Genomic DNA, 25,530 nt, shown 5'->3' with positions numbered 1-25,530 from the left:
ATAATAAAAGAGTAAAACTTAAATGAAACAAAAAACAAATGAAAAGATCAAAAAATTATGAAAACGAAATACGACAATATTCCCTGTCCTTCTCCCCAGCGTGAGGAAACCACTTTAATCACTGTGAGACACATACAAAAATGTCTGAATGTCACACAGAATGAACGGCACCCCATAATTTAGGAAATTATACCAGAATTCAATTGTACTACACCTATGTGGTATAATGAGACACAAGGTGGGAAAGGACTATCTCTGGATTCTGATTTTACTAAGTGACCAACCATCCAAGATGGACCCCTAATGAAGTACTAGGAAATGGGGACCCTGGATACCTCGATGTGTGTAGGATAACACCCTCAGACATTCAGTGTAAATAATCAAATCCTTTTATCAATTTGAGTCCAGATACAGATCATTAAATGTCAGTAAGGATCCCTCTCTATTACAGTGGCAGAGGTCAACAAAGCTCACAGCTGGTGTTTCTGTAATGTAGTGGTTATCACATTCGCCTAACACGCGAAAGGTGCCCGGTTCAAAACCGGGCAGAAACAAGCATTAGATCTCCTTTTATATAGGACATGTGAGATGTAAAATTGATATAACATCTTGTAAATAGTTGTATTAACAGGAACTTTTAATGTCATTACAACACCATCTACCTATCCACCTTCATATATGATTTAACAATTATTTCCATACGCCTCCTGTATATCTTAGCAATAGCTCCTGTCGGGCACCTAACCTCTCTATGTTTTTCAGGAACAAGTCACAGGGATGATGTCAATGAGGTTTCAGGGAGACATAGAAAGGGGATGCGACCATTGCATCCCAGCTTCTTTATTGAATGGTGTGCGGAAGCCATTTATCTGCCAGGAACCACTCATCATTGTTCTTGGTCATGACACAGGGATCTGTGACTTGCCGTAACTCCCTGCCTAAAATTGAACAAGACATTACCGTTACATCCTGTAGCGGGAAGGGGTTAATTTTATTAGTTAACCATAGAGCAGCAGCAAAACATAACTATGAATTACAAAACATCTTCTTATAAATTAGTTAATAGTGAAGATAGAATTGAAGAACATTGTTCAACGTTATGTGCATACAGTGAAGCGGCCTCGTTAGCACAGTAGGTAGCGCGTCAGTCTCATAATCAACACTTCCTCACCACTGTCTTTCTATGTTGTCAAACCAGCAATATTGCTATGAGATGACTTAGAGGTTGCACTGACAGCCAAAGGCTCCAATGAGTGGGCAAGAACTGATTCATATGGCTATTTCCATCCTAGTCACTCAATGGGAGTGCTGTGTTCAAAATGTGTAAGTGTCTGTGCACTTCCGCATATAGTGATGGGAGATAGCTAGTTGACTGTAGTGTCAACTATGGGTGTTCAGGTTGAGATCAGATCTTCCTTAACACCAATACATCAATAGTAAATTTGATCTTGTAACTATACTAGGTCTACAACGGAATAATAAAAGAGTAAAACTTAAATGAAACAAAAAACAAATGAAAAGATCAAAAAATTATGAAAACGAAATACGACAATATTCCCTGTCCTTCTCCCCAGCGTGAGGAAACCACTTTAATCACTGTGAGACACATACAAAAATTTCTGAATGCCACACAGAATGAACGGCACCCCATAATTTAGGAAATTATACCAGAATTCAATCATACTACACCTATGTAGTATAATGAGACACAAGGTGGGAAAGGACTATCTCTGGATTCTGATTTTACTAAGTGACCAACCATCCAAGATGGACCCCTAATGAAGTACTAGGAAATGGGGACCCTGGATACCTCGATGTGTGTAGGATAACACCCTCAGACAGTCAGTGTAAATAATCAAATCCTTTTATCAATTTGAGTCCAGATACAGATCATTAAATGTCAGTAAGGATCCTTCTCTATTACAGTTGCAAAGGTCACCAAAGCTCACAGCTGGTGTTTCTGTAGTTTAGTGGTTATCACATTCGCCTAACACGCAAAAGGTCCCTGGTTCAAAACCAGGCAGAAACAACCGTTAGATCTCCTTTTATATAGGACATGTGAGATGTAAAATTGATATAACATCTTGTAAATAGTTGTATCAACAGGAACTTTTAATGTCATTACAACACCATCTACCTATCCACCTTCATATATGATTTAACAATTATTTCCATACGCCTCCTGTATATCTTAGCAATAGCTCCTGTCGGGCACCTAACCTCTCTATGTTTTTCAGGAACAAGTCACAGGGATGATGTCAATGAGGTTTCAGGGAGACATAGAAAGGGGATGCGACCATTGCATCCCAGCTTCTTTATTGAATGGTGTGCGGAAGCCATTTATCTGCCAGGAACCACTCATCATTGTTCTTGGTCATGACACAGGGATCTGTGACTTGCCGTAACTCCCTGCCTAAAATTGAACAAGACATTACCGTTACATCCTGTAGCGGGAAGGGGTTAATTTTATTAGTTAACCATAGAGCAGCAGCAAAACATAACTATGAATTACAAAACATCTTCTTATAAATTAGTTAATAGTGAAGATAGAATTGAAGAACATTGTTCAACGTTATGTGCATACAGTGAAGCGGCCTCGTTAGCACAGTAGGTAGCGCGTCAGTCTCATAATCAACACTTCCTCACCACTGTCTTTCTATGTTGTCAAACCAGCAATATTGCTATGAGACGACTTAGAGGTTGCACTGACAGCCAAAGGCTCCAATGAGTGGGCAAGAACTGATTCATATGGCTATTTCCCTCCTAGTCACTCAATGGGAGTGCTGTGTTCAAAATGTGTAAGTGTCTGTGCACTTCCGCATATAGTGATGGGAGATAGCTAGTTGACTGTAGTGTCAACTATGGGTGTTCAGGTTGAGATCAGATCTTCCTTAACACCAATACACCAATAGTAAATTTGATCTTGTAACTATACTAGGTCTACAACGGAATAATAAAAGAGTAAAACTTAAATGAAACAAAAAACAAATGAAAAGATCAAAAAATTATGAAAACGAAATACGACAATATTCCCTGTCCTTCTCCCCAGCGTGAGGAAACCACTTTAATCACTGTGAGACACATACAAAAATTTCTGAATGACACACAGAATGAACGGCACCCCATAATTTAGGAAATTATACCAGAATTCAATCATACTACACCTATGTGGTATAATGAGACACAAGGTGGGAAAGGACTATCTCTGGATTCTGATTTTACTAAGTGACCAACCATCCAAGATGGACCCCTAATGAAGTACTAGGAAATGGGGACCCTGGATACTTCGATGTGTGTAGGATAACACCCTCAGACAGTCAGTGTAAATAATCAAATCCTTTTATCAATTTGAGTCCAGATACAGATCATTAAATGTCAGTAAGGATCCCTCTCTATTACAGTGGCAGAGGTCACCAAAACTCACAGCTGGTGTTTCTGTAGTGTAGTGGTTATCACATTTGCCTAACACGCGAAAGGTCCCTGGTTCAAAACCAGGCAGAAACAAGCATTAGATCTCCTTTTATATAGGACATGTGAGATGTAAAATTGATATAACATCTTGTAAATAGTTGTATCAACAGGAACTTTTAATGTCATTACAACACCATCTACCTATCCACCTTCATATATGATTTAACAATCATTTCCATACGCCTCCTGTATATCTTAGCAATAGCTCCTGTCGGGCACCTAACCTCTCTATGTCTTTCAGGAACAAGTCACAGGGATGATGTCAATGAGGATTCAGGGAGACATAAAAAGGGGATGCGACCATTGCATCCCAGCTTCTTTATTGAATGGTGCGCAGAAGCCACTTATCTGCCAGGAACCACTCATCATTGTTCTTGATCATGACACAGGGATCTGTGACTTGCCGTAACTCCCTGCCTAAAATTGAACAAGACATTACCGTTACATCCTGTAGCGGGAAGGGGTTAATTTTATTAGTTAACCATAGAGCAGCAGCAAAACATAACTATAAATTATAAAACATCTTCTTATAAATTAGTTAATAGTGAAGATAGAATTGAAAAACATTGTTCAACGTTATGTGCATACAGTGAAGCGGCCTCGTTAGCACAGTAGGTAGCGCGTCAGTCTCATAATCAACACTTCCTCACCACTGTCTTTCTATGTTGTCAAACCAGCCATATTGCTATGAGACGACGTAGAGGTTGCACTGACAACCAAAGGCTCCAATGAGTGGGCAAGAACTGATTCATATGGCTATTTCCCTCCTAGTCACTCAATGGGAGTGCTGTGTTCAAAATGTGTAAGTGTCTGTGCACTTCCGCATATAGTGATGGGAGATAGCTAGTTGACTGTAGTGTCAACTATGGGTGTTCAGGTTGAGATCAGATCTTCCTTAACACCAATACATCAATAGTAAATTTGATCTTGTAACTATACTAGGTCTACAACGGAATAATAAAAGAGTAAAACTTAAATGAAACAAAAAACAAATGAAAAGATCAAAAAATTATGAAAACGAAATACAACAATATTCCCTGTCCTTCTCCCCAGCGTGAGGAAACCACTTTAATCACTGTGAGACACATACAAAAATGTCTGAATGTCACACAGAATGAACGGCACCCCATAATTTAGGAAATTTTACCAGAATTCAATCATACTACACCTATGTGGTATAACGAGACACAAGGTGGGAAAGGACTATCTCTGGATTCTGATTTTACTAAGTGACCAACCTTCCAAGATGGATCCCTAATGAAGTACTAGGAAATGGGGACCCTGGATACCTCGATGTGTGTAGGATAACAAACTCAGACAGTCAGTGTAAATAATCAAATCCTTTTATCAATTTGAGTCCAGATTCAGATCATTAAATTTCAGTAAGGATCCCTCTTTATTACAGTGGCAGAGGTCAACAAAGCTCACAGCTGTTGTTTCTGTAGTATAGCGTTTATCACATTCGCCTAACATGCGAAAGGTCCCCAGTTCGAAACCAGGCAGAAGCAAGCGTTAGATCTCCTTTTATATAGGACATGTGAGATGTAAAATTGATATAACATCTTGTAAATAGTTGTATCAACAGGAACTTTTAATGTCATTGCAACACCATCTACCTTTCCACCTTCATATATGATTTAACAATCATTTCCATAGGCCTCCTGTATATCTTAGCAATAGTTCCTGTCAGGCACCTAACCTCTCTATGTCTTTCAGGAACAAGTCACAGGGATGATGTCAATGAGGATTCAGGGAGACATAGAAAGGGGATGCGACCATTGCATCCCAGCTTCTTTATTGAATGGTGTGCGGAAGCCATTTATCTGCCAGGAACCACTCATCATTGTTCTTGGTCATGACACAGGGATCTGTGACTTGCCGTAACTCCCTGCCTAAAATTGAACAAGACATTACCGTTACATCCTGTAGCGGGAAGGGGTTAATTTTATTAGTTAACCATAGAGCAGCAGCAAAACATAACTATGAATTACAAAACATCTTCTTATAAATTAGTTAATAGTGAAGATAGAATTGAAGAACATTGTTCAACGTTATGTGCATACAGTGAAGCGGCCTCGTTAGCACAGTAGGTAGCACATCAGTCTCATAATCAACACTTCCTCACCACTGTCTTTCTATGTTGTCAAACCAGCCATATTGCTATGAGACTACTTAGAGGTTGCACTGACAGCCAAAGGCTCCAATGAGTGGGCAAGAACTGATTCATATGGCTATTTCCCTCCTAGTCACTCAATGGGAGTGCTGTGTTCAAAATGTGTAAGTGTCTGTGCACTTCCGCGTATAGTGATGGGAGATAGCTAGTTGACTGTAGTTTCAACTATGGGTGATCAGGTTGAGATCAGATCTTCCTTAACACAAATACATCAATAGTAAATTTGATCTTGTATCTATACTAGGTCTACAACAGAATAATAAAAGAGTAAAACTTAAATGAAATAAAAAACAAATGAAAAGATCAAAAAATTATGAAAACGAAATACGACAATATTCCCTGTCCTTCTCCCCAGCGTGAGGAAACCACTTTAATCACTGTGAGACACATACAAAAATGTCTGAATGTCACACAGAATGAACGGCACCTCATAATTTAGGAAATTATACCAGAATTCAATCATACTACACCTATGTGGTATAATGAGACATAAGGTGGGAAAGGACTATCTCTGGATTCTGATTTTACTAAGTGACCAACCATCCAAGATGGACCCCTAATGAAGTACTAGGAAATGGGGACCCTGGATACCTCGATGTGTGTAGGATAACACCCTCAGACAGTCAGTGTAAATAATCAAATCCTTTTATCAATTTTAGTCCAGATACAGATCATTAAATGTCAGTAAGGATCCCTCTCTATTACAGTGGCAGAGGTCAACAAAGCTCACAGCTGGTGTTTCTGTAGTGTAGTGGTTATCACATTCGCCTAACATGCGAAAGATCCCCGGTTCAAAACCAGACAGAAACAAGAATTAGATCTCCTTTTATATAGGACATGTGAGATGTAGAATTGATATAACATCTTGTAAATAGTTGTATCAACGGGAACTTTTAATGTCATTGCAACACCATCTACCTATCCACCTTCATATATGATTTAACAATCATTTCCATACGCCTCCTGTATATCTTAGCAATAGCTCCTGTCGGGCACCTAACCTCTCTATGTCTTTCAGGAACAAGTCACAGGGATGATGTCAATGAGGTTTCAGGGAGACATAGAAAGGGGATGCGACCATTGCATCCCAGCTTCTTTATTGAATGGTGTGCGGAAGCCATTTATCTGCCAGGAACCACTCATCATTGTTCTTGGTCATGACACAGGGATCTGTGACTTGCCGTAACTCCCTGCCTAAAATTGAACAAGACATTACCGTTACATCCTGTAGCGGGAAGGGGTTAATTTTATTAGTTAACCATAGAGCAGCAGCAAAACATAACTATGAATAACAAAACATCTTCTTATAAATAAGTTAATAGTGAAGATAGAATTGAAAAACATTGTTCAACGTTATGTGCATACAGTGAAGCGGCCTCGTTAGCACAGTAGGTAGCGCGTCAGTCTCATAATCAACACTTCCTCACCACTGTCTTTCTATGTTGTCAAACCAGCCATATTGCTATGAGACGACTTAGAGGTTGCACTGACAGCCAAAGGCTCCAATGAGTGGGCAAGAACTGATTCATATGGCTATTTCCCTCCTAGTCACTCAATGGGAGTGCTGTGTTCTAAATGTGTAAGTGTCTGTGCACTTCCGCATATAGTGATGGGAGATAGCTAGTTGACTGTAGTGTCAACTATGGGTGTTCAGGTTGAGATCAGATCTTCCTTAACACCAATACATCAATAGTAAATTTGATCTTGTAACTATACTAGGTCTACAACAGAATAATAAAAGAGTAAAACTTAAATGAAACAAAAAACAAATGAAAAGATCAAAAAATTATGAAAACGAAATACGACAATATTTCCTGTCCTTCTCCCCAGCGTGAGGAAACCACTTTAATCACTGTGAGACACATACAAAAATGTCTAAATGTCCCATAGAATGAACGGCACCCCATAATTTAGAAATTTATACCAGAATTAAATCATACTACACCTATGTGGTATAATGAGACATAAGGTGGGAAAGGACTATCTCTGGATTCTGATTTTACTAAGTGACCAACCATCCAAGATGGACCCCTAATGAAGTACTAGGAAATGGGGACCCTGGATACCTCGATGTGTGTAGGATAACAGCCTCAGACAGTCAGTGTAAATAATCAAATCCTTTTATCAATTTGAGTCCAGATACAGATCATTAAATGTCAGTAAGGATCCCTCTCTATTACAGTGGCAAAGGTCAATAAAGCTCATAGCTGGTGTTTCTGTAGTGTAGTGGTTCTCACATTCACCTAACACATGAAAGGTCCCCAGTTCAAAACCAGGCAGAAACAAGCATTAGATCTCATTTTATATAGGACATGTGAGATGTAAAATTGATATAAAATCTTGTAAATAGTTGTATCAACAGGAACTTTTAATGTCATTGCAACACCATCTACCTATCCACCTTCATATATGATTTAACAATCATTTCCATACGCCTCCTGTATATCTTAGCAATAGCTCCTGTCGGGCACCTAACCTCTCTATGTCTTTCAGGAACAAGTCACAGGGATGATGTCAATGAGGATTCAGGGAGACATAAAAAGGGGATGCGACCATTGCATCCCAGCTTCTTTATTGAATGGTGCGCAGAAGCCACTTATCTGCCAGGAACCACTCATCATTGTTCTTGATCATGACACAGGGATCTGTGACTTGCCGTAACTCCCTGCCTAAAATTGAACAAGACATTACCGTTACATCCTGTAGCGGGAAGGGGTTAATTTTATTAGTTAACCATAGAGCAGCAGCAAAACATAACTATGAATTATAAAACATCTTCTTATAAATTAGTTAATAGTGAAGATAGAATTGAAAAACATTGTTCAACTTTATGTGCATACAGTGAAGCGGCCTCGTTAGCACAGTAGGTAGCACGTCAGTCTCATAATCAACACTTCCTCACCACTGTCTTTCTATGTTGTCAAACCAGCCATATTGCTATGAGACGACGTAGAGGTTGCACTGACAACCAAAGGCTCCAATGAGTGGGCAAGAACTGATTCATATGGCTATTTCCCTCCTAGTCACTCAATGGGAGTGCTGTGTTCAAAATGTGTAAGTGTCTGTGCACTTCCGCATATAGTGATGGGAGATAGCTAGTTGACTGTAGTGTCAACTATGGGTGTTCAGGTTGAGATCAGATCTTCCTTAACACCAATACATCAATAGTAAATTTGATCTTGTAACTATACTAGGTCTACAACGGAATAATAAAAGAGTAAAACTTAAATGAAACAAAAAACAAATGAAAAGATCAAAAAATTATGAAAACGAAATACGACAATATTCCCTGTCCTTCTCCCCAGCGTGAGGAAACCACTTTAATCACTGTGAGACACATACAAAAATGTCTGAATGTCACACAGAATGAACGGCACCCCATAATTTAGGAAATTTTACCAGAATTCAATCATACTACACCTATGTGGTATAACGAGACACAAGGTGGGAAAGGACTATCTCTGGATTCTGATTTTACTAAGTGACCAACCTTCCAAGATGGATCCCTAATGAAGTACTAGGAAATGGGGACCCTGGATACCTCGATGTGTGTAGGATAACAAACTCAGACAGTCAGTGTAAATAATCAAATCCTTTTATCAATTTGAGTCCAGATTCAGATCATTAAATGTCAGTAAGGATCCCTCTTTATTACAGTGGCAGAGGTCAACAAAGCTCACAGCTGTTGTTTCTGTAGTATAGCGGTTATCACATTCGCCTAACATGCGAAAGGTCCCCAGTTCGAAACCAGGCAGAAGCAAGCGTTAGATCTCCTTTTATATAGGACATGTGAGATGTAAAATTGATATAACATCTTGTAAATAGTTGTATCAACAGGAACTTTTAATGTCATTGCAACACCATCTACCTATACACCTTCATATATGATTTAACAATCATTTCCATACGCCTCCTGTATATCTTAGCAATAGCTCCTGTCGGGCACCTAACCTCTCTATGTCTTTCAGGAACAAGTCACAGGGATGATGTCAATGAGGTTTCAGGGAGACATAGAAAGGGGATGCGACCATTGCATCCCAGCTTCTTTATTGAATGGTGTGCGGAAGCCATTTATCTGCCAGGAACCACTGGTCATGACACAGGGATCTGTGACTTGCCGTTACTCCCTGCCTAAAATTGAACAAGACATTACCGTTACATCCTGTAGCGGGAAGGGGTTAATTTTATTAGTTAACCATAGAGCAGCAGCAAAACATAACTATGAATTACAAAACAACTTCTTATAAATTAGTTAATAGTGAAGATAGAATTGAAAAACATTGTTCAACATTATGTGCACACAGTGAAGCGGCCTCGTTAGCACAGTAGGTAGCGCGTCAGTCTCATAATCAACACTTCCTCACCACTGTCTTTCTATGTTGTCAAACCAGCCATATTGCTATGAGACGACTTAGAGGTTGCACTGACAGCCAAAGGCTCCAATGAGTGGGCAAGAACTCATTCATATGGCTATTTCCCTCCTAGTCACTCAATGGGAGTGCTGTGTTCAAAATGTGTAAGTGTCTGTGCACTTCCGCATATAGTGATGGGAAATAGCTAGTTGACTGTAGTGTCAACTATGGGTGTTCAGGTTGAGATCAGATCTTCCTTAACACCAATACATCAATAGTAAATTTGATCTTGTAACTATACTAGGTCTACAACGTAATAATAAAAGAGTAAAACTTAAATGAAACAAAAAACAAATGAAAAGATCAAAAAATTATGAAAACGAAATACAACAATATTCCCTGTCCTTCTCCTAAGCGTGAGGAAACCACTTTAATCACTGTGAGACACATACAAAAATGGCTGAATGTCACACAGAATGAACAGCACCCCATAATTTAGGAAATTATACCAGAATTCAATCATACTACACCTATGTGGTATAATGAGACACAAGGTGGGAAAGGACTATCTCTGGATTCTGATTTTACTAAGTGACCAACCATCCAAGATGGACCCCTAATGAAGTACTAGGAAATGGGGACCCTGGATACCTCGATGTGTGTAGGATAACAGCCTCAGACAGTCAGTGTAAATAATCAAATCCTTTTATCAATTTGAGTCCAGATACAGATCATTAAATGTCAGTAAGGATCCCTCTCTATTACAGTGGCAGAGGTCAACAAAGCTCACAGCTGGTGTTTCTGTAGTGTAGTGGTTATCACATTCACCTAACACGCAAAAGGTCCCCAGTTCGAAACCAGGCAGTAACAAGCGTTAGATCTCATTTTATATAGGACATGTGAGATGTAAAATTGATATAACATCTTGTATATAGTTGTATCAACAGGAACTTTTAATGTCATTGCAACACCATCTACCTATCCACCTTCATATATGATTTAACAATCATTTCCATACGCCTCCTGTATATCTTAGCAATAGCTCCTGTCGGGCACCTAACCTCTCTATGTCTTTCAGGAACAAGTCAAAGGGATGATGTCAATGAGGTTTCAGGGAGACATAGAAAGGGGATGCGACCATTGCATCCCAGCTTCTTTATTGAATGGTGTGCGGAAGCCATTTATCTGCCAGGAACCACTCATCATTGTTCTTGGTCATGACACAGGGATCTGTGACTTGCCGTAACTCCCTGCCTAAAATTCAACAAGACATTACCGTTACATCCTGTAGTGGGAAGGGGTTAAATTTATTAGTTAACCATAGAGCAGCAGCAAAACATAACCATGAATTAGAAAACATCTTCTTATAAATTAGTTAATAGTGAAGATAGAATTGAAGAACATTGTTCAACGTTATGTGCATACAGTGAAGCGGCCTCGTTAGCACAGTAGGTAGCACGTCAGTCTCATAATCAACACTTCCTCACCACTGTCTTTCTATGTTGTCAAGCCAGCCATATTGCTATGAGACCACTTAGAGGTTGCACTGACAGCCAAAGGCTCCAATGAGTGGGCAAGAACTGATTCATATGGCTATTTCCCTCCTAGTCACTCAATGGGAGTGCTATGTTAAAAATGTGTAAGTGTCTGTGCACTTCCACATATAGTGATGGGAGATAGCTAGTTGACTGTAGTGTCAACTATGGGTGTTCAGGTTGAGATCAGATCTTCCTTAACACCAATACATCAATAGTAAATTTGATCTTGTAACTATACTAGGTCTACAACAGAATAATAAAAGAGTAAAACTTAAATGAAACAAAAAACAAATGAAAAGATCAAAAAATTATGAAAAAGAAATACGACAATATTCCCTGTCCTTCTTCCCAGCGTGAGGAAACCACTTTAATCACTGTGAGACACATACAAAAATGTCTGAATGTCACACAGAATGAACGGCACCCCATAATTTAGGAAATTTTACCAGAATTCAATCATACTACACCTATGTGGTATAATGAGACACAAGGTGGGAAAGGACTATCTCTGGATTCTGATTTTACTAAGTGACCAACCATCCAAGATGGACCCCTAATGAAGTACTAGGAAATGGGGACCCTGGATACCTCGATGTGTGTAGGATAACACCCTCAGACAGTCAGTGTAAATAATCAAATCCTTTTATCAATTTGAGTCCAGACACAGATCATTAAATGTCAGAAAGGATTCCTCTCTATTACAGTGGCAGAGGTCAACATAGCTCACAGCTGGTGTTTCTGTAGTGTAGTGGTTATCACATTCCCCTAACACACGAAAGGTCCCCAGTACGAAACCGGGCAGAAACAAGCATTAGATCTCCGTTTATATAGGACATGTGAGATGTAAAATTGATATAACATCTTGTAAATAGTTGTATCAACAGGAACTTTTAATGTCATTGCAACACCATCTACCTATCCACCTTCATATATGATTTAACAATCATTTTCATACGCCTCCTGTATATCTTAGCAATAGCTCCTGTCGGGCACCTAACCTCTCTATGTCTTTCAGGAACAAGTCAAAGGGATGATGTCAATGAGGTTTCAGGGAGACATAGAAAGGGGATGCGACCATTGCATCCCAGCTTCTTTATTGAATGGTGTGCGGAAGCCATTTATCTGCTAGGAACCACTCATCATTGTTCTTGGTCATGACACAGGGATCTGTGACTTGCCGTAACTCCCTGCCTAAAATTGAACAAGATATTACCGTTACATCCTGTAGCGGGAAGGGGTTAATTTTATTAGTTAACCATAGAGCAGCAGCAAAACATAACTATGAATAACAAAACATCTTCTTATAAATTAGTTAATAGTGAAGATAGAATTGAAGAACATTGTTCAACGTTATGTGCATACAGTGAAGCGGCCTCGTTAGCACAGTAGGTAGCACGTCAGTCTCATAATCAACACTTCCTCACCACTGTCTTTCTATGTTGTCTAACCAGCCATATTGCTATGAGACCACTTAGAGGTTGCACTGACAGCCAAAGGCTCCAATGAGTGGGCAAGAACTGATTCATATGGCTATTTCCCTCCTAGTCACTCAATGGGAGTGCTGTGTTCAAAATGTGTAAGTGTCTGTGCACTTCCGCATATAGTGATGGGAGATAGCTAGTTGACTGTAGTGTCAACTATGGGTGTTCAATTGAGATCAGATCTTCCTTAACACCAATACATCAACAGTAAATTTGATCTTGTAACTATACTAGGTCTACAATGGAATAATAAAAGAGTAAAACTTAAATGAAACAAAAAACAAATGAAAAGATCAAAAAATTATGAAAACGAAATACGACAATATTCCCTGTCCTTCTCCCCAGCGTGAGGAAACCACTTTAATCACTGTGAGACACATACAAAAATGTCTGAATGTCACACAGAATGAACAGCACCCCATAATTTAGGAAATTATACCAGAATTCAATCATACTACACCTATGTGGTATAATGAGACACAAGGTGGGAATGGACCATCTCTGGATTCTGATTTTACTAAGTGACCAACCATCCAAGATGGACCCCTAATGAAGTACTAAGAAATAGGGACCCTGGATACCTCGATGTGTGTAGGATAACACCCTCAGACAGTCAGTGTAAATAATCAAATCCTTTTATCAATTTGAGTCCAGATACAGATCATTAAATGTCAGTAAGGATCCCTCTCTATTACAGTGGCAGAGATCAACAAAGCTCACAGCTGGTGTTTCTGTAGTGTAGTGGTTATCACATTCGCCTAACACGCGAAAGGTCCCCGGTTCGAAACCGGGCAGAAACAAGCGTTTGATCTCCTTTTATATAGGACATGTGAGATGTAAAATTGATATAACATCTTGTAAATAGTTGTATCAACAGGAACTTTTAAAGTCATTGCTACACCATCGACCTATCCACCTTCATATATGATTTAACAATCATTTCCATACGCCTCCTGTATATCTTAGCAATAGCTCCTGTCGGGCACCTAACCTCTCTATGTATTTCAGGAACAAGTCACAGGGATGATGTCAATGAGGTTTCAGGGAGACATAGAAAGGGGATGCGACCATTGCATCCCAGCTTCTTTATTGAATGGTGTGCGGAAGCCATTTATCTGCCAGGAACCACTCATCATTGTTCTTGGTCATGACACAGGGATCTGTGACTTGCTGTAACTCCCTGCCTAAAATTGAACAAGACATTACCGTTACATCCTGTAGCGGGAAGGGGTTAATTTTATTAGTTAACCATAGAGCAGCAGCAAAACATAACTATGAATTATAAAACATCTTCTTATAAATTAGTTAATAGTGAAGATAGAATTGAAGAACATTGTTCAACGTTATGTGCATACAGTGAAGCGGCCTCGTTAGCACAGTAGGTAGCGCGTCAGTCTCATAATCAACACTTCCTCACCACTGTCTTTCTATGTTGTCAAACCAGCCATATTGCTATGAGACGACTTAGAGGTTGCACTGACAGCCAAAGGCTCCAATGAGTGGGTAAGAACTGATTCATATGGCTATTTCCCTCCTAGTCACTCAATGGGAGTGCTGTGTTCAAAATGTGTAAGTGTCTGTGCACTTCCGCATATAGTGATGGGAGATAGCTAGTTGACTGTAGTGTCAACTATGGGTGTTCAGGTTGAGATCAGATCTTCCTTAACACCAATACATCAATAGTAAATTTGATCTTGTAACTATACTAGGTCTACAACAGAATAATAAAAGAGTAAAACTTAAATGAAACAAAAAACAAATGAAAAGATCAAAAAATTATGAAAACGAAATACGACAATATTCCCTGTCCTTCTTCCCAGCGTGAGGAAACCACTTTAATCACTGTGAGACACATAGAAAAATGTCTGAATGTCACACAGAATGAACGGCACCCCATAATTTAGGAAATTTTACCAGAATTCAATCATACTACACCTATGTGGTATAATGAGCCACAAGGTGGGAAAGGACTATCTCTGGATTCTGATTTTACTAAGTGACCAACCATCCAAGATGGACCCCTAATGAAGTACTAGGAAATGGGGACCCTGGATACCTCGATGTGTGTAGGATAACACCCTCAGACAGTCAGTGTAAATAATCAAATCCTTTTATCAATTTGAGTTCCAGATACAGATCATTAAATGTCAGTAAGGATTCCTCTCTATTACAGTGGCAGAGGTCAACAAAGCTCACAGCTGGTGTTTCTGTAGTGTAGTGGTTATCACATTCGCCTAACACACGAAAGGTCCCCAGTACGAAACCGGGCAGAAACAAGCATTAGATCTAATTTTATATAGGACATGTGAGATGTAAAATTGATATAACATCTTGTAAATAGTTGTATCAACAGGAACTTTTAATGTCATTGCAACACCATCTACCTATCCACCTTCATATATGATTTAACAATCATTTCCATACGCCTCCTGTATATCTTAGCAATAGCTCCTGTCGGGCACCTAACCTCTCTATGTCTTTCAGGAACAAGTCACAGGGATGATGTCAATGAGGTTTCAGGGAGACATAGAAAGGGGATGCGACCATTGCATCCCAGCTTCTTTATTGAATGGTGTGCGGAAGCCATTTATCTGCCAGGAACCACTCATCATTGTTCTTGGTCATGACACAGGGATCTGTGACTTGCTGTAACTCCCTGCCTAAAATTGAACAAGACATTACCGTTACATCCTGTAGCGGGAAGGGGTTAATTTTATTAGTTAACCATAGAGCAGCAGCAAAACATTACTATGAATTACAAAACATCTTCTTATAAATTAGTTAATAGTGAAGATAGAATTGAAGAACATTGTTCAACGTTATGTGCATACAGTGAAGCGGCCTCGTTAGCACAGTAGGTAGCGCGTCAGTCTCATAATCAACACTTCCTCACCACTGTCTTTCTATGTTGTCAAACCAGCCATATTGCTATGAGACGACTTAGAGGTTGCGCTGACAGCCAAAGGCTCCAATGAGTGGGCAAGAACTGATTCATATGGCTATTTCCCTCCTAATCACTCAATGGGAGTGCTGTGTTCAAAATGTGTAAGTGTCTGTGCACTTCCGCATAAAGTGATGGGAGATAGCTAGTTGACTGTAGTGTCAACTATGGGTGTTCAGGTTGAGATCAGATCTTCCTTAACACCAATACATCAATAGTAAATTTGATCTTGTAACTATACTAGGTCTACAATGGAATAATAAAAGAGTAAAACTTAAATGAAAAGATCAAAAAATTATGAAAACGAAATACAACAATATTCCCTGTCCTTCTCCTAAGCGTGAGGAAACCACTTTAATCACTGTGAGACACATACAAAAATGGCTGAATGTCACACAGAATGAACAGCACCCCATAATTTAGGAAATTATACCAGAATTCAATCATACTACACCTATGTGGTATAATGAGACACAAGGTGGGAAAGGACTATCTCTGGATTCTGATTTTACTAAGTGACCAACCATCCAAGATGGACCCCTAATGAAGTACTAGGAAATGGGGACCCTGGATACCTCGATGTGTGTAGGATAACAGCCTCAGACAGTCAGTGTAAATAATCAAATCCTTTTATCAATTTGAGTCCAGATACAGATCATTAAATGTCAGTAAGGATCCCTCTCTATTACAGTGGCAGAGGTCAACAAAGCTCACAGCTGGTGTTTCTGTAGTGTAGTGGTTATCACATTCGCCTAACACGCAAAAGGTCCCCAGTTCGAAACCAGGCAGTAACAAGTGTTAGATCTCATTTTATATAGGACATGTGAGATGTAAAATTGATATAACATCTTGTAAATAGTTGTATCAACAGGAACTTTTAATGTCATTGCAACACCATCTACCTATCCACCTTCATATATGATTTAACAATCATTTCCATACGCCTCCTGTATATCTTAGCAATAGCTCCTGTCGGGCACCTAACCTCTCTATGTCTTTCAGGAACAAGTCAAAGGGATGATGTCAATGAGGTTTCAGGGAGACATAGAAAGGGGATGCGACCATTGCATCCCAGCTTCTTTATTGAATGGTGTGCGGCAGCCATTTATCTGCCAGGAACCACTCATCATTGTTCTTGGTCATGACACAGGGATCTGTGACTTGCCGTAACTCCCTGCCTAAAATTCAACAAGACATTACCGTTACATCCTGTAGTGGGAAGGGGTTAAATTTATTAGTTAACCATAGAGCAGCAGCAAAACATAACTATGAATTACAAAACATCTTCTTATAAATTAGTTAATAGTGAAGATAGAATTGAAGAACATTGTTCAACGTTATGTGCATACAGTGAAGCGGCCTCGTTAGCACAGTAGGTAGCACGTCAGTCTCATAATCAACACTTCCTCACCACTGTCTTTCTATGTTGTCAAGCCAGCCATATTGCTATGAGACCACTTAGATGTTGCACTGACAGCCAAAGGCTCCAATGAGTGGGCAAGAACTGATTCATATGGCTATTTCCCTCCTAGTCACTCAATGGGAGTGCTATGTTAAAAATGTGTAAGTGTCTGTGCACTTCCGCATATAGTGATGGGAGATAGCTAGTTGACTGTAGTGTCAACTATGGGTGTTCAGGTTGAGATCAGATCTTCCTTAACACCAAAACATCAATAGTAAATTTGATCTTGTAACTATACTAGGTCTACAACAGAATAATAAAAGAGTAAAACTTAAATGAAACAAAAAACAAATGAAAAGATCAAAAAATTATGAAAAAGAAATACGACAATATTCCCTGTCCTTCTTCCCAGCGTGAGGAAACCACTTTAATCACTGTGAGACACATACAAAAATGTCTGAATGTCACACAGAATGAACGGCACCCCATAATTTAGGAAATTTTACCAGAATTCAATCATACTACACCTATGTGGTATAATGAGACACAAGGTGGGAAAGGACTATCTCTGGATTCTGATTTTACTAAGTGACCAACCATCCAAGATGGACCCCTAATGAAGTACTAGGAAATGGGGACCCTGGATACCTCGATGTGTGTAGGATAACACCCTCAGACAGTCAGTGTAAATAATCAAATCCTTTTATCAATTTGAGTCCAGACACAGATCATTAAATGTCAGAAAGGATTCCTCTCTATTACAGTGGCAGAGGTCAACAAAGCTCACAGCTGGTGTTTCTGTAGTGTAGTGGTTATCACATTCCCCTAACACACGAAAGGTCCCCAGTACGAAACCGGGCAGAAACAAGCATTAGATCTCCGTTTATATAGGACATGTGAGATGTAAAATTGATATAACATCTTGTAAATAGTTGTATCAACAGGAACTTTTAATGTCATTGCAACACCATCTACCTATCCACCTTCATATATGATTTAACAATCATTTTCATACGCCTCCTGTATATCTTAGCAATAGCTCCTGTCGGGCACCTAACCTCTCTATGTCTTTCAGGAACAAGTCAAAGGGATGATGTCAATGAGGTTTCAGGGAGACATAGAAAGGGGATGCGACCATTGCATCCCAGCTTCTTTATTGAATGGTGTGCGGAAGCCATTTATCTGCTAGGAACCACTCATCATTGTTCTTGGTCATGACACAGGGATCTGTGACTTGCCGTAACTCCCTGCCTAAAATTGAACAAGATATTACCGTTACATCCTGTAGCGGGAAGGGGTTAATTTTATTAGTTAACCATAGAGCAGCAGCAAAACATAACTATGAATAACAAAACATCTTCTTATAAATTAGTTAATAGTGAAGATAGAATTGAAGAACATTGTTCAACGTTATGTGCATACAGTGAAGCGGCCTCGTTAGCACAGTAGGTAGCACGTCAGTCTCATAATCAACACTTCCTCACCACTGTCTTTCTATGTTGTCTAACCAGCCATATTGCTATGAGACCACTTAGAGGTTGCACTGACAGCCAAAGGCTCCAATGAGTGGGCAAGAACTGATTCATATGGCTATTTCCCTCCTAGTCACTCAATGGGAGTGCTGTGTTCAAAATGTGTAAGTGTCTGTGCACTTCCGCATATAGTGATGGGAGATAGCTAGTTGACTGTAGTGTCAACTATGGGTGTTCAATTGAGATCAGATCTTCCTTAACACCAATACATCAACAGTAAATTTGATCTTGTAACTATACTAGGTCTACAATGGAATAATAAAAGAGTAAAACTTAAATGAAACAAAAAACAAATGAAAAGATCAAAAAATTATGAAAACGAAATACGACAATATTCCCTGTCCTTCTCCCCAGCGTGAGGAAACCACTTTAATCACTGTGAGACACATACAAAAATGTCTGAATGTCACACAGAATGAACAGCACCCCATAATTTAGGAAATTATACCAGAATTCAATCATACTACACCTATGTGGTATAATGAGACACAAGGTGGGAATGGACCATCTCTGGATTCTGATTTTACTAAGTGACCAACCATCCAAGATGGACCCCTAATGAAGTACTAAGAAATAGGGACCCTGGATACCTCGATGTGTGTAGGATAACACCCTCAGACAGTCAGTGTAAATAATCAAATCCTTTTATCAATTTGAGTCCAGATACAGATCATTAAATGTCAGTAAGGATCCCTCTCTATTACAGTGGCAGAGATCAACAAAGCTCACAGCTGGTGTTTCTGTAGTGTAGTGGTTATCACATTCGCCTAACATGCGAAAGGTCCCCGGTTCGAAACCGGGCAAAAACAAGCGTTTGATCTCCTTTTATATAGGACATGTGAGATGTAAAATTGATATAACATTTTGTAAATAGTTGTATCAACAGGAACTTTTAATGTCATTGCTACACCATCGACCTATCCACCTTCATATATGATTTAACAATCATTTCCATACGCCTCCTGTATATCTTAGCAATAGCTCCTGTCGGGCACCTAACCTCTCTATGTATTTCAGGAACAAGTCACAGGGATGATGTCAATGAGGTTTCAGGGAGACATAGAAAGGGGATGCGACCATTGCATCCCAGCTTCTTTATTGAATGGTGTGCGGAAGTCATAAATCTGCCAGGAACCACTCATCATTGTTCTTGGTCATGACACAGGGATCTGTGATTTGCCGTAATTCCCTTCCTAAAATTGAACAAGACATTACCGTTACATCCTGTAGCGGGAAGGGGTTAATTTTATTAGTTAACCATAGAGCAGCAGCAAAACATAACTATGAATTACAAAACATCTTCTTATAAATTAGTTAATAGTGAAGATAGAATTGAAGAACATTGTTCAACGTTATGTGCATACAGTGAAGCGGCCTCGTTAGCACAGTAGGTAGCGCGTCAGTCTCATAATCAATACTTCCTCACCACTGTCTTTCTATGTTGTCAAACCAGCCATATTGCTATGAGACGACTTAGAGGTTGCACCGACAGCCAAAGGCTCCAATGAGTGGGCAAGAACTGATTCGTATGGCTATTTCCCTCCTAGTCACTCAATGGGAGTGCTGTGTTCAAAATGTGTAAGTGTCTGTGCACTTCTGCATATAGTGATGGGAGATAGCTAGTTGACTGTATTGTCAACTATGGGTGTTCAGGTTGAGATCAGATCTTCCTTAACACCAATACATCAATAGTAAATTTGATCTTGTAACTATACTAGGTCTACAAAGGAATAATAAAAGAGTAAAACTTAAATGAAACAAAAAACAAATGAAAAGATCAAAAAATTATGAAAACGAAATACGACAATATTCCCTGTCCTTCTCCCCAGCGTGAGGAAACCACTTTAATCACTGTGAGACACATATAAAAATGTCTGAATGTCACACAGAATGAACGGCACCCCATAATTTAGGAAATTATACCAGAATTCAATCATACTACACCTATGTGGTATAATGAGACACAAAGTGGGAAAGGACTATCTCTGGATTCTGATTTTACTAAGTGACCAACCATCCAAGATGGACCCCTAATGAAGTACTAGGAAATGGGGACCCTGGATACCTCGATGTGTGTAGGATAACACCCTCAGACAGTCAGTGTAAATAATCAAATCCTTTTATCAATTTAAGTCCAGATACAGATCATTAAATGTCAGTAAGGATCCCTCTCTATTACAGTGGCAGAGGTCAACAAAGCTCATAGCTGGTGTTTCTGTAGTGTAGTGGTTATCACATTCGCCTAACACGCGAAAGGTCCCCAGTTCGAAACCGGGCAGAAACAAGCGTTTCATCTCCTTTTATATAGGACATGTGAGATGTAAAATTGATATAACATCTTGTAAATAGTTGTATCAACAGGAACTTTTAATGTCATTGCAACACCATCTACCTATCCACCTTCATATATGATTTAACAATCATTTCCATACGCCTCCTGTATATCTTAGCAATAGCTCCTGTCGGGCACCTAACCTCTCTATGTCTTTCAGGAACAAGTCACAGGGATGATGTCAATGAAGTTTCAGGGAGACATAGAAAGGGGATGTGACAATTGCATCCCAGCTTCTTTATTGAATGGTGTGCGGAAGCCATTTATCTGCCAGGAACCACTCATCATTGTTCTTGGTCATGACACAGGGATCTGTGACTTGCCGTAACTCCCTGCCTAAAATTGAACAAGACATTACCGTTACATCCTGTAGCGGGAAGGGGTTAATTTTATTAGTTAACCATAGAGCAGCAGCAAAACATAACTATGAATTACAAAACATCTTCTTATAAATTAGTTAATAGTGAAGATAGAATTAAAGAACATTGTTCAACGTTATGTGCATACAGTGAAGCGGCCTCGTTAGCACAGTAGGTAGCACATCAGTCTCATAATCAACACTTCCTCACCGCTGTCTTTCTATGTTGTCAAACCAGCCATATTGCTATGAGACCACTTAGAGGTTACACTGACAGCCAAAGGCTCCAATGAATGGGAAAGAACTGATTCATATGGCTATTTCCCTCCTAGTCACTCAATGGGAGTGCTGTGTTCAAAATGTGTAAGTGTCTGTGCACTTCAGCATATAGTGATGGGAGATAGCTAGTTGACTGTAGTGTCAACTATGGGTGTTCAGGTTTAGATCAGATCTTCCTTAACACCAATACATCAATAGTAAATTTGATCTTGTAACTATACTAGGTCTACAACGGAATAATAAAAGAGTAAAACTTAAATGAAACAAAAAACAAATGAAAAGATCAAAAAATTATGAAAACGAAATACGACAATATTCCCTGTCCTTCTCCCCAGCATGAGGAAACCACTTTAATCACTGTGAGACACATAAAAAAATGTCTGAATGTCACACAGAATGAACAGCACCCCATAATTTAGGAAATTATACCAGAATTCAATCATACTACACCTATGTGGTATAATTAGACACAAGGTGGGAAAGGACTATCTCTGGATTCTGATTTTACTAAGTGACCAACCATCCAAGATGGACCCCTAATGAAGTACTAGGAAATGGGGACCCTGGATACCTCAATGTGTGTAGGATAACACCCTCAGACAGTCAGTGTAAATAATCAAATCCTTTTATCAATTTGAGTTCCAGATACAGATCATTAAATGTCAGTAAGGATTCCTCTCTATTACAGTGGCAGAGGTCAACAAAGCTCACAGCTGGTGTTTCTGTAGTGTAGTGGTTATCACATTCACCTAACACACGAAAGGTCCCCAGTACGAAACCGGGCAGAAACAAGCATTACATCTAATTTTATATAGGACATGTGAGATGTAAAATTGATATAACATCTTGTAAATAGTTGTATCAACAGGAACTTTTAATGTCATTGCAACACCATCTACCTATCCACCTTCATATATGATTTAACAATCATTTCCATACGCCTCCTGTATATCTTAGCAATAGCTCCTGTCGGGCACCTAACCTCTCTATGTCTTTCAGGAACAAGTCACAGGGATGATGTCAATGAGGTTTCAGGGAGACATAGAAAGGGGATGCGACCATTGCATCCCAGCTTCTTTATTGAATGGTGTGCGGAAGCCATTTATCTGCCAGGAACCACTCATCATTGTTCTTGGTCATGATACAGGGATCTGTGACTTGCTGTAACTCCCTGCCTAAAATTGAACAAGACATTACCGTTACATCCTGTAGCGGGAAGGGGTTAATTTTATTAGTTAACCATAGAGCAGCAGCAAAACATTACTATGAATTACAAAACATCTTCTTATAAATTAGTTAATAGTGAAGATAGAATTGAAGAACATTGTTCAACGTTATGTGCATACAGTGAAGCGGCCTCGTTAGCACAGTAGGTAGCGCGTCAGTCTCATAATCAACACTTCCTCACCACTGTCTTTCTATGTTGTCAAACCAGCCATATTGCTATGAGGCGACTTAGAGGTTGCACTGACAGCCAAAGGCTCCAATGAGTGGGTAAGAACTGATTCATATGGCTATTTCCCTCCTAGTCACTCAATGGGAGTGCTGTGTTCAAAATGTGTAAGTGTCTGTGCACTTCCGCATATAGTGATGGGAGATAGCTAGTTGACTGTAGTGTCAACTATGGGTGTTCAGGTTGAGATCAGATCTTCCTTAACACCAATACATCAATAGTAAATTTGATCTTGTAACTATACTAGGTCTACAACAGAATAATAAAAGAGTAAAACTTAAATGAAACAAAAAACAAATGAAAAGATCAAAAAATTATGAAAACGAAATACGACAATATTCCCTGTCCTTCTCCTAAGCGTGAGGAAACCACTTTAATCACTGTGGGACACATACAAAAATGTCTGAATGTCACACAGAATGAACAGCACCCCATAATTTAGGAAATTATACCAGAATTCAATCATACTACACCTATGTGGTATAATGAGACACAAGGTGGGAAAGGACTATCTCTGGATTCTGATTTTACTAAGTGACCAACCATCCAAGATGGACCCCTAATGAAGTACTAGGAAATGGGGACCCTGGATACCTCGATGTGTGTAGGATAACACCCTCAGACAGTCAGTGTAAATAATCAAATCCTTTTATCAATTTGAGTCCAGATACAGATCATTAAATGTCAGTAGGGATCCCTCTCTATTACAGTGGCAGAGGTCAACAAAGCTCACAGCTGGTGTTTCTGTAGTGTAGTGGTTATCACATTCATCTAACACAGGAAAGGTCCCCGGTTCGAAACGGGCAGAAACAAGCATTAGATCTCCTTTTATACAGGACATGTGAGATGTAAAATTGATATAACATCTTGTAAATAGTTGTATCAACAGGAACTTTTAATGTCATTGCAACACCATCTACCTATCCACCTTCATATATGATTTAACAATCATTTCCATACGCCTCCTGTATATCTTAGCAATAGCTCCTGTCGGGCACCTAACCTCTCTATGTCTTTCAGGAACAAGTCACAGGGATGATGTCAATGAGGTTTCAGGGAGACATAGAAAGGGGATGCGACCATTGCATCCCAGCTTCTTTATTGAATGGTGTGCGGAAGCCATTTATCTGCCAGGAACCACTCATCATTGTTCTTGGTCATGACACAGGGATCTGTGACTTGCTGTAACTCCCTGCCTAAAATTGAACAAGACATTACCGTTACATCCTGTAGCGGGAAGGGGTTAATTTTATTAGTTAACCATAGAGCAGCAGCAAAACATTACTATGAATTACAAAACATCTTCTTATAAATTAGTTAATAGTGAAGATAGAATTGAAGAACATTGTTCAACGTTATGTGCATACAGTGAAGCGGCCTCGTTAGCACAGTAGGTAGCGCGTCAGTCTCATAATCAACACTTCCTCACCACTGTCTTTCTATGTTGTCAAACCAGCCATATTGCTATGAGACGACTTAGAGGTTGCGCTGACAGCCAAAGGCTCCAATGAGTGGGCAAGAACTGATTCATATGGCTATTTCCCTCCTAATCACTCAATGGGAGTGCTGTGTTCAAAATGTGTAAGTGTCTGTGCACTTCCGCATAAAGTGATGGGAGATAGCTAGTTGACTGTAGTGTCAACTATGGGTGTTCAGGTTGAGATCAGATCTTCCTTAACACCAATACATCAATAGTAAATTTGATCTTGTAACTATACTAGGTCTACAATGGAATAATAAAAGAGTAAAACTTAAATGAAACAAAAAACAAATGAAAAGATCAAAAAATTATGAAAAAGAAATACGACAATATTCCCTGTCCTTCTTCCCAGCGTGAGGAAACCACTTTAATCACTGTGAGACACATACAAAAATGTCTGAATGTCACACAGAATGAACGGCACCCCATAATTTAGGAAATTTTACCAGAATTCAATCATACTACACCTATGTGGTATAATGAGACACAAGGTGGGAAAGGACTATCTCTGGATTCTGATTTTACTAAGTGACCAACCATCCAAGATGGACCCCTAATGAAGTACTAGGAAATGGGGACCCTGGATACCTCGATGTGTGTAGGATAACACCCTCAGACAGTCAGTGTAAATAATCAAATCCTTTTATCAATTTGAGTCCAGACACAGATCATTAAATGTCAGAAAGGATTCCTCTCTATTACAGTGGCAGAGGTCAACAAAGCTCACAGCTGGTGTTT

At 39.4% G+C, this 25,530-nt stretch overlaps 4 non-coding genes across 4 annotated transcripts; all 4 read left to right on the top strand.

Annotated features, from left to right (window-relative positions):
• Positions 1 to 3,431: 3,431 nt before the first annotated feature.
• Positions 3,432 to 3,504, top strand: TRNAV-AAC (transfer RNA valine (anticodon AAC)). Its single transcript has one exon. It is a non-coding gene; the product is annotated as a tRNA-Val (tRNA).
• A 10,238-nt stretch (positions 3,505 to 13,742) lies between these two features.
• On the top strand, positions 13,743 to 13,815 carry TRNAV-AAC (transfer RNA valine (anticodon AAC)). The gene has a single exon. It is a non-coding gene; the product is annotated as a tRNA-Val (tRNA).
• A 5,811-nt stretch (positions 13,816 to 19,626) lies between these two features.
• Positions 19,627 to 19,699, top strand: TRNAV-AAC (transfer RNA valine (anticodon AAC)). Its single transcript has one exon. It is a non-coding gene; the product is annotated as a tRNA-Val (tRNA).
• Positions 19,700 to 21,101: 1,402 nt separating this feature from the next.
• TRNAV-AAC (transfer RNA valine (anticodon AAC)) lies at positions 21,102 to 21,174 on the top strand. The gene has a single exon. It is a non-coding gene; the product is annotated as a tRNA-Val (tRNA).
• The last annotated feature ends 4,356 nt before the right edge of the window (positions 21,175 to 25,530 follow it).

This window comes from Mixophyes fleayi (genome assembly GCF_038048845.1).
Source record: "Mixophyes fleayi isolate aMixFle1 chromosome 4 unlocalized genomic scaffold, aMixFle1.hap1 SUPER_4_unloc_3, whole genome shotgun sequence".
Classification (NCBI taxonomy): Eukaryota; Metazoa; Chordata; class Amphibia; order Anura; family Limnodynastidae; genus Mixophyes; species Mixophyes fleayi.
The sequence above is the reverse complement of the archived record's forward strand: the minus strand, read 5'-3'. Positions and strand labels throughout refer to the sequence as shown.